The 9,253-nt window shown below is 42.0% G+C and overlaps 1 pseudogene; it reads right to left on the reverse strand.

Annotated features, from left to right (window-relative positions):
* Positions 1–938: 938 nt before the first annotated feature.
* Positions 939–7,929, reverse strand: LOC147900330 (uncharacterized; annotated as a pseudogene).
* Positions 7,930–9,253: the final 1,324 nt, after the last annotated feature.

The following is a 9,253-nucleotide window of genomic DNA, read 5'->3' on the forward strand; positions in this document are numbered from 1 at the left end:
CACTCTGAAGAATGGCCATGGATAAATCTGCACCACTAGCCTCAAATAGAGAGATACGTTCTTTGTGCCCCACACTCACCCTCATGCTTGCATGCTTGGTTCTTGGACTCAGAGAGGTTTGTTGTAGGGACAAAGATACCTGAATCATCTTGTGAAACAAACCAAGAGCCCTAGTGAAATGTTCTAGTGTCCCACCAAGCCAACCATGTTTCCAATGTAGGAATCTCCCCCTAAATACCATGACCTACATGCCAAAATTTCCTAAACTCATTCTTGCACACGTTAATAAAATTGGCAGATGGTGCATTCCTCCATTTCCTGCCAAGCGATTTGTGCTCCTTCTGGAAGGATGGCCTTATGCACTCATATGTGTGACGCACCATGCTCTATTCCTAGTGGAAAACACAACTTCTCTCCCTATTTGGATCCTCTTTCTTTGCTCCATCACACTACACATTTTGTACTGCAAGCCAATTTGCATTTGCCTCATCTGCCATAAAACCTCTGAACTCGGATTTCGCAAACCCATTGTTTTCAACAGCATGATTTAGCATTTTCCAAAATTCAGCTTGGGCAAATCTATCCTTAACCCTGAACTCACATGTTGCAATGTTCAAAAGCTCGTGCACAAAAGGATCATACACATGTGCTGACATTGTTGGCCAATGTGGAACTCTTTGAACATGATCCAAATGCACCCACATTTTCTCCAAGTTCCCCTCGGTCTCATTCTATTGACGAGGTCAACACCACTTCCTAGACCCTTGGTGGACATTTTAAACACATGGGGTTGGTGTTGTGCACCCAATTGACCTGGAAACAAAACACTATGCATGAAAGGATATCTGCACTTCTTCTTGAGTTCCATGACGGCCTCAAGTCCTTTAGATGTTAAACATTGTGCCTTTTTAGCATGTTATAAGCACTTCTCAATCCACTTATCCACTGGACAATGGAGTGGCATACTCTAGCAACTTGAACTCATCCTCCCCAATCTCTTTATTCTCTTCGGCTGAATCACCCATAAGCATATCCAAAATCATGTCCCTACCCACACTTGTCTCCAGCTGCTTTGGTGTTGTAAAAGGATCCATCTTCGCTCTTGATACCAACATTTCCTTGACACTATCAACATCCCAATATGTTCACCGTATCGTGTGGCAAGCTCTTCCAACTCCTTGTCCTCCACCCTCCCAAGCTCCTCCTCTAACATAGCTTGTTTAGCTTGCTCTAGCTTCTTTCTAAGTGCTTGAGAGATTTGAATATTCAAGTAGCATGAAGCACATCTCTTCAAATGTTAGCCTGCAAACAAAAGCACCTTAATTGCTAAATAACAAAAGAGAAGAACATACATTATAAACCAACTTGCCAAGGTATCTCCTTGTAAGAGGATACCACTTCTCACTCCCCTTCGTGTATTTGTGCCTAATGCTGGCAATGATCCTCTTGTCTCTATCTAGAAAATCCTTGATGTACTCTTCATGATTGAACAAATGTTTTTACAATTCACGAGCTCATCTCTCAAAGAGGTAGCATCCAATGCATTTGTATTCATGCTATGAATGTTCAAATAAGAGGTATGTAATAAAAGCAATCAGCCATCAAATACTCTTTCTACTAAAAGGAAACAATTGACTTCTTTGAATTCATAAACCAAGTAAAGAATGTTTCTAAGAAAAGGGAAAATAGTTCTTACAAGGTCATCCTCTGCAAGATGGATAGCAGAGCAATCTCACTAACATGTGTAGGATCAATGACTGTGCAGAGGACTCTGTAATGCTTCTCACGTGTCTATGAAAATCGCTCTTTGATTGCTGCTTGCCATGCAACGGTCCTATGGTTGCCCTCCCAAACATAGAACATTTTGTTCGACATAACCTGCCACGCAGGATGCCCAACAAGCACTGCCTTAAACTCTGCATTAATGGAAACCCATATAGGGTCCCATTCCTACATGATAGCCTCATTAACATCGCAGTCCTCTCACCCAAAAGTCCAAAGAGAAACAATAAAAGTCCCCTTCTTTTGCACATAACCCTCTCTACTGAAGGTGTCTTTCAATCCAGATACATCATCCTTTAGCCCTCTCACCTTGGCATAAGGGATAAGATTGCACAAAGGAACTAGAGGACACTGAAAACAAGAAAATATTCTTGTTTTTTGGAGAATCTCCTCCCCCCTATCCAGAGTTCTCAGACAAAGAACCCCCTTCTCTAGGAGGTATGATCTCTAGTTGAACTATGTATGGCACAATCTATAAGGAGGACTCTTCAAAAGGAAGCGCATGGTCAAAATCATGCCATGCTCCAGAGCCCTCTCCAAGCCCCTCGCTCATGTCTCCCATATCCTCTGCTCCCATAGAATGGACATTAGGAATGGGGGCAACAACCTCAAGAGGCTCATGATTTCCTCTTCCCTTTCCCCTACCTCCTCACCTCCCACGCTTGCTAGGACCCACTTTTGATCGGTCAACATTTCTACAAAATGTAAAACAAACAAAATACAAACAATAGCTTGAAACTTAAAAGCAAGTACTAAAATAGTAATGCAGAAAAGTTCCAATCTTTAAAACCAAAATGAAGCATGAAGCTTCAAACTTCAAACTTGCATCTTGGAACTTGAAGATGAACTTGAAGCAAACAAAAAGGCATGAACTTCAACTTCAAAAATTCATGAACTTCAACTTACAAAAAATTTGTCTCACCTAGGGTGATTTCATCCCCTGGCTGAGCTGATGCCTGAGGCTAAAATGCCTCAGGTAGAGGCAAAAAAAAAGCCCCCAGAGAGGGCGTGTCGGCGCGCCCTCTCTGGGGGCTTTTTTTTGCCTTTGCCTGAGGCATTTTAGCCCCAGGCATCCGCTCAACCAGGGGTTGAAATTAGCCAAAAAAAGGCCCCCAGAGAGAGCGCGCCAATGTCATACACACCAAAAAATGTCATTGCTCCCTCATGTGGAGTCTGATTTTGGTGATTCAAAAGTCATTTTCAGAATTTTAGGGCATTCCAAATACATTGGTCATGTTAAAAATTATTAAAATTGCATCAATTTTTGTACCAAAAAATGGTTATAGAATCATGATGTTTTAACATCACCAATGCATCTGGAGCACCCCAAAATGACTTTTGAACCACCAAAATCGGATGTCGAATGAGGGAGAAATGACATTTTTAGGCAAATTTTTGTGCCTAGAACAGGGCGTGCCGGCGTGCCTTCTCCCAAGCAAAAAAATTTGCATGTGAAAGTTTCAAGAAGAAGAGGCAAATTTTTTTGCTTGAGAGAGGGCATGCCGGCGTGCCCTATTTTAAGTAAAAAAATTTACCTTAAAAAGTAATTTCTCCCTCCTCCAGAGTCCAATTTTGGTGCTTCAAAAGTCATTTTGGGGCACTCCAGATGCATTGGTGATGTTGAAATGTCCTAAAGATTAACCAAATTTGCCTTTGAGCCATCTCATTCTCTTTTTTTTTGGTATGTGGAAAGTGTCTTACCCAAGTGTGGAATAGGGCAAAGCATCTTCATTGACTATGAGTGACTTTTGTGTGATCATTGGATTGCTTTAGGAAAAGGGATATCTAAGTTAATTCTAAATGTCGATTATGTTGACTGTGGTTTTTGTGATTGATTCTTGTTTTTTGATGATACAAGCACAATTTTTTTTTACTTGAACTATGGGGAAACTCCAGCTTAGGCCCAGGGGCTGAAATCACCCTGGCTGATGCCAAAAAAAGGCCCCTAGAAAGGGCACGCCAGTGCGCCCTCTCTGGGGGCCTTTTTTGGCCTCGTCTAGAGTGATTTCAGCCCCTGGCTTGAGCTCAGGGAAGGCACTGGCGTGCCCTCTTTGGAGCATGGTTTTGTTGCAGATATGGGGGCATTTCAACCCCTGGCTTGAGCTCAGGGAAGGCATTCTGCATGAGGTGGTTCCACAAAAGAAACAAGAGGTCTTTGAAATCCAGATTGAACGAGAGGTTGCGAGAATGGATGAAGCAAGAATGAATTTTGAAGTAAGCCTACCTCAGTGTCGCTCTGGAATAACTCTTGGGCATGGAAAAAAACATCTTCCAACAATAGAGAGGAAGCAGCAACAGAGAAGACGCTTGTGGAGGAGGTTGCAAAGTGGAAAAGGAAAATGAGAAAGGATGGAGAATAAGTGGTGGAGAGATTAGGGTTCCTAGGGATAGGGCCCCTCAACCTATGCATGTACAATTTTTGGAGTCTCACTATGCCACCAGCTTTGAAATTCTTTTCACAATATAGCCTTGCTCGTATTAGAGAATCAACACCAGAGGGAAATCTTGACGATGGCGGATTTGCAAAATTTTGTATTTGATTTGGCTTCGGATCCCGAAATTATAAAGTTATTTTTTTATAAAGTTCATAATGATAAATTTTGTAGCTTTCAGACTTATTTTACTTATTCAACTTATTTTACTTATTAGCTTATTAGCAAGTATATATTTAACTTGTTATGAATATGTTTTTATTATTAAGATATTTATTATCATTTATTGAAGTTATAAATTAAAGCTTATTAACTTATTTATTAGCTTTTAAATTATTAACTTATTAGCTCAAGTAGGCCCACAGCATCATATGCCATTGTAACCAAGCCATCCATGGGATGCATTCTAGAGATGGGGCTTGGACTATACTGGCCCATTTAAAAATGTGGCTTAGTGCACCTAAAACAAGTACATTATTTTTGCCATTCAAAGGCTAAAGCACTATGGGATAACTTAGCCCATAGCCAAGCCAAGTTCCTTTTTGAAAATATCATTTATAAGTATAGCTGGCAGGTGTGTCAGTGATCAGGGGATACATTTTATGAATCACATTCTCCAAACTTTGACAAAGGAGCTTACGCCAATGCACCAAGTTGCCACAATTTATTACCCTACCCCTAGTGCAATTGCTAAACTGAGTCCACCAACTGAGTCCACCAATGAGACTCAAGTCTATTCTTGCAAAGAAGGTAGTACCCATCGACAAGATTGGGATGCCAAACCGGGAAGCATATAAGATGACCACCAACCTGACCCTTTTCTAAAATGGTGTTTGGCTTAGAGGTAGTGATTCCTTTGGAACTTTTGGTCTTGAGTCTTTGAGTAGTCAACCAAGCATAAGCTTGGGGAACCTGAGGCAATCAAGGGGCGATTTCATCAACTACTAGCACTTTTGGATGATCAAGAATCGAAGTAGCGTAGTTGCTACAAATAATCCAGAGAAGGCAAAAGGCTTGGCAAATTGACACATTGTGTGAAAGCATTTGAAGAAAAGTGTGCTCATTTTATTGTATAATGCCTAGCTAGGGCCACTCAAAACCAATCTCAAACTTGGTTGAAATGGCCCTACAACTTAACTAAGATCTTTGGCAATGGTATGGTACAACTCGTAGATTTGTAAGGCCTATCATACCCAAGCTCTTTAATGAAAGCTGCGTGAAGCCGTTTCGAGCATCTACTTGCTTTTTAGTATTGTTTAATCCAAAAATTCATGAGGAATTGCCACGTGGAGGTGAAGTAATTAAGGGAGCCTTACCAATCTATCATCACCAAGAGGAATAGCATATCACTCCAGTCGAAGTGTCATGTGTAGTAATTAATTCTAGCAAGCATCTCCCAAACCACCCATTAGTGCATGGGGACTAAGGGGGAGTCCAAAGTATATTGCCTCACAATTTTTAGTGTATTCCTTTATTCTCTACACTCCCTGCATCATTACTTGCACCTACAGATCTTTGTCATCTCCATTGCTTCCACTTCATTTTCCTGTTTGTAGCCAAGGCACTAGGCTAGTTTTTGTGCTCTCAGACTACATGTCTCAACAACCTTCCTGATTCACATGAGCTTGAGGAATATTCGATTAAGTGATAGAATGTGGTATTGAAGTCGACTAAGCCACACCCATTTGACATCAATAACATTGCAAAGTGTTTATAAAGTGCAACGAACTCGGGTAGTTCTCAGAGATACCATGATTGGTGTTTGGAACACTTTTGTAGTAGAGGACCTTTTAGAGTCTTATATAAAGAAGGACAACAACCTTTTGGTTAGGAATCATCACGTTTAGATCAACAAGCCATTTCTTTGACAAGTATTCATGTTTCCTCCCATCCCCCCAAATAGTCCAAAGACCACACTAGTGCCAAGAAATGTCTTGTGATAGGTTGTTAGAAGGAAATAGTTACTCAGTATCTCATGGCTATCTCATCAATAATACTCTGGATCTCGAGATCCGACCATTCTTTTGTTTCTTCTCCAAGTAGATCCAATAAAAAAATTGACCATATGTTGCAAAAGCACTATCAGCAAGTTCTAGTTGGCTAGCTCATTGTGTTCCAAAAGAACTTTGAGCACCAACTTTGGGAAATAAGGGGCAAGGGTTAGGCACACTATAAGCTCGGCAATCATTTTTGCATGATCCACCACAGATTGATAATTGGAGAAGTACCTTTTCAGATGCCGAAGCGTAGATTGGGCCCTCAATACTTGCTCTCATGTATAAAACTAGATCATCAAACTTGAATGACGAGAACTAGCTTACTTCCCCATCAATTCTCTCGCTGATTGAGTTGGTTCTTGAGCCGACGACAGCTTCCAAGCCAACCCCATCTATTTCCAAGCTAGTTTTTCCTATTTCCACATGAGTACCATATGTTCAAAAGCCAACCAAGTCAAGTCTACCTGTTGAAGGGCTAGAACCTCCTTCAAATTCAAATTGATTTTTGAATCTTCATCGTCATCACAAACAGAGCCTCCTCCTCTCTTCCATAACATCTAGTTCCTTTGCCTCCCCTTGCTGCTAAATAAATTAGTACCATGCCTCCCTCACTTGTCAAAGAAAATATTTTTCCTTCTCGTCTAGTTTTTTCGAACGACAATTCCACTGACCCAGTCAGAGTAGTCAACTAGGAAGATCAACTCCACTTGCTCCATGTTTTGAATATCAGCCTTACCATACTTGGGATTCATACAGTATGGTCCTCTGATCACTGGGTCTACTTTCGGATACAAATTGATGCAATGTTCCATGAACTCAACAAGGACTCTTTTTAAATCTTTGTATGACCAAGAAAAGACATCCAAATACTCTTGAAAAAAGTCGGACAATATATCAAGAAGATAATCATGCTCCCAAACCCAATTGGCTACCTTGACATGTCACGGTTGGTCCTCTGTTGCAATATGAGGTACCTCCAATCCCAGGCATGATAAACCTAAGGCATGCTTGTTGTTGTGGAGTTGTTCGGCTCTACTTCTCCCAATGCCTGATGTGTAGGATTATCATCCAAAGGAAAATCTGCCACTACTTCTTCCAACCAAGGCTTAGGAAAAGATGGCTGGGTGTCTCTTGAATGGGTTGAGATATGGAGGCCACACGTGGGTGCATCTTCTTTTTGCCTCTTTGTGCTTACTTGAGCATTCCCCAATATGGTAATCCTTCCACCTCGAATGTAGTTCTGAGAACATCTTCTATCAGTAGAAGGTCATCCTCACACAGGTACAGTCGAGTAGGCCAAGGTTCGTGACATCTTCTTCTCCATGTTTGATGTGGGCTTGCCCATTGCTCCTGAAGTTCCACATCTCAGTATGAATGTGAACGGTTCCTCCAAGTTGTCCAGTTTGCTACTCTTAGCCCCCCCTAGGTCCATTAGTATGCACAATGGTGCCAATTGTCCTTCAAGGAGTTATCTTAGGGACTACCCGCCTTTGGGTAGCAGTGGTCACCATCTAGTCATCCTCTTCTTCGATATCACAGGGATCCCATGGGTTGACAGCCTCTACAGTTCCATCTGTGTCTTCTACAATAGCATCATTGTGCTCTAGCGAATCATCATTTTCCTCTGTAGTACTAGCAGTTTCATCAGATTCCTCTTCCTCTATTCGTGCCACATGGTCCTTTTTTTGGTATGAGGTATCCATATCTTGTGTCTCCATTGCCACGTCATGATCCTGTCCCTGAGTCACCCAGCTGACCTCACCACCACCTTGTCTTGTACTTGTAGTCACGATTTGCTGATACGTGTGGGGATTATTACAAAGACAAAAAGGCATATGTTCATACACTAGCTAAACCAGGTGCAGATGCTTCCTGGCTTACATCTTGCACTATCCTTGAAGTACCAAGATGGGCTTCGAAATCCTCATGTGGGCATAACTCCACCATGTTGACTACTAAGGATCCCAAGGCTCCCATCCAAGATGAGAGCTCGTATGGTCCAGCACGTTGCAACAAATATGTCAAGCTGTCACCATCATCTCAAGCTGCTACATAATAGGTTTCATCTCGAAAGGGTGAGTCCTCAACGTAGGCCAATTGTTTTTTCCAAATGGGCCAATCCCCAAGAGCCCATCACTCCTCCACTCTTGCCTCCTCTTCAAAATCCTCTTCCCCAATTTTGACCAGTAATCATATCTATTTGTAAGGACGTGGATCCTGAGGGCAACCAAACTTCATCAATTGACCAATCTTGAATGGCCCTTGCTACCTGCAACCATGTTCTACCAAGAAGTAGAGGATACATTTGTTCACCCTCAGTCATATCGAGAACGACAAAGTTGGACAGGAATGTAACTCCACCAATCTTCATGTGAACACCTTTGACTGCTCCCATAGGCTTCACTTTGCATTGATCAGCCATGCGCACTTGAAAATAGACACCACTCGTCAAGTTAAACCCAGTCATTGGATCATACCTTTTGGCATTATGTTCACGGGGCCCCACCATTCAAAAAAACATCCTTCAGCTCCACCCTATTAATATCCACCGTGAGCTTGGGACTTTGTTCACACTTAAGAGCAACGTAGGTGGAGCAGTGATTTGGTGTTAGCCCATTGTGAACCGATACTATCTTTGATGTGGGCCCACCTTGAATAGATCCCTTTTGTTGATCTCTTGACATGCTTTTCAGGAATGCAATAGTCTGATGCTTGATTTGTGGAGACAACAAACAAAGTTGTAGGGTGATGTTGGGCCTGAAATCCAATAGATCTTCAATCAAAGAATAGGGCTGGGCAATAGCAGTAGCCTTTTGGACCTAATCTGCCAATCTTCTGACTTGTCCCCTGTGAGGGACAACTCTGAATTGTGAGTCATTGTCTCCTATGGTGTCCCTTCCATCACCCACTTCCCCTTTTCTTGGGCACTACCAAGTCTCTCCTCCATCTCCTTCTCTTTGTTGATTGTACTTGTTTGGGTGAAGGTGGATGGGCTTGCTTGTGCCTCATTCTCCTTGTTCTATCCTAGAGTTGTCACCTCCA

This window comes from Dipteris shenzhenensis, chromosome 7 (assembly GCF_047967505.1).
Source record: "Dipteris shenzhenensis isolate YYH24624 ecotype China chromosome 7, Dip_SZ_1.0, whole genome shotgun sequence".
NCBI lineage: Eukaryota > Viridiplantae > Streptophyta > Polypodiopsida > Gleicheniales > Dipteridaceae > Dipteris > Dipteris shenzhenensis.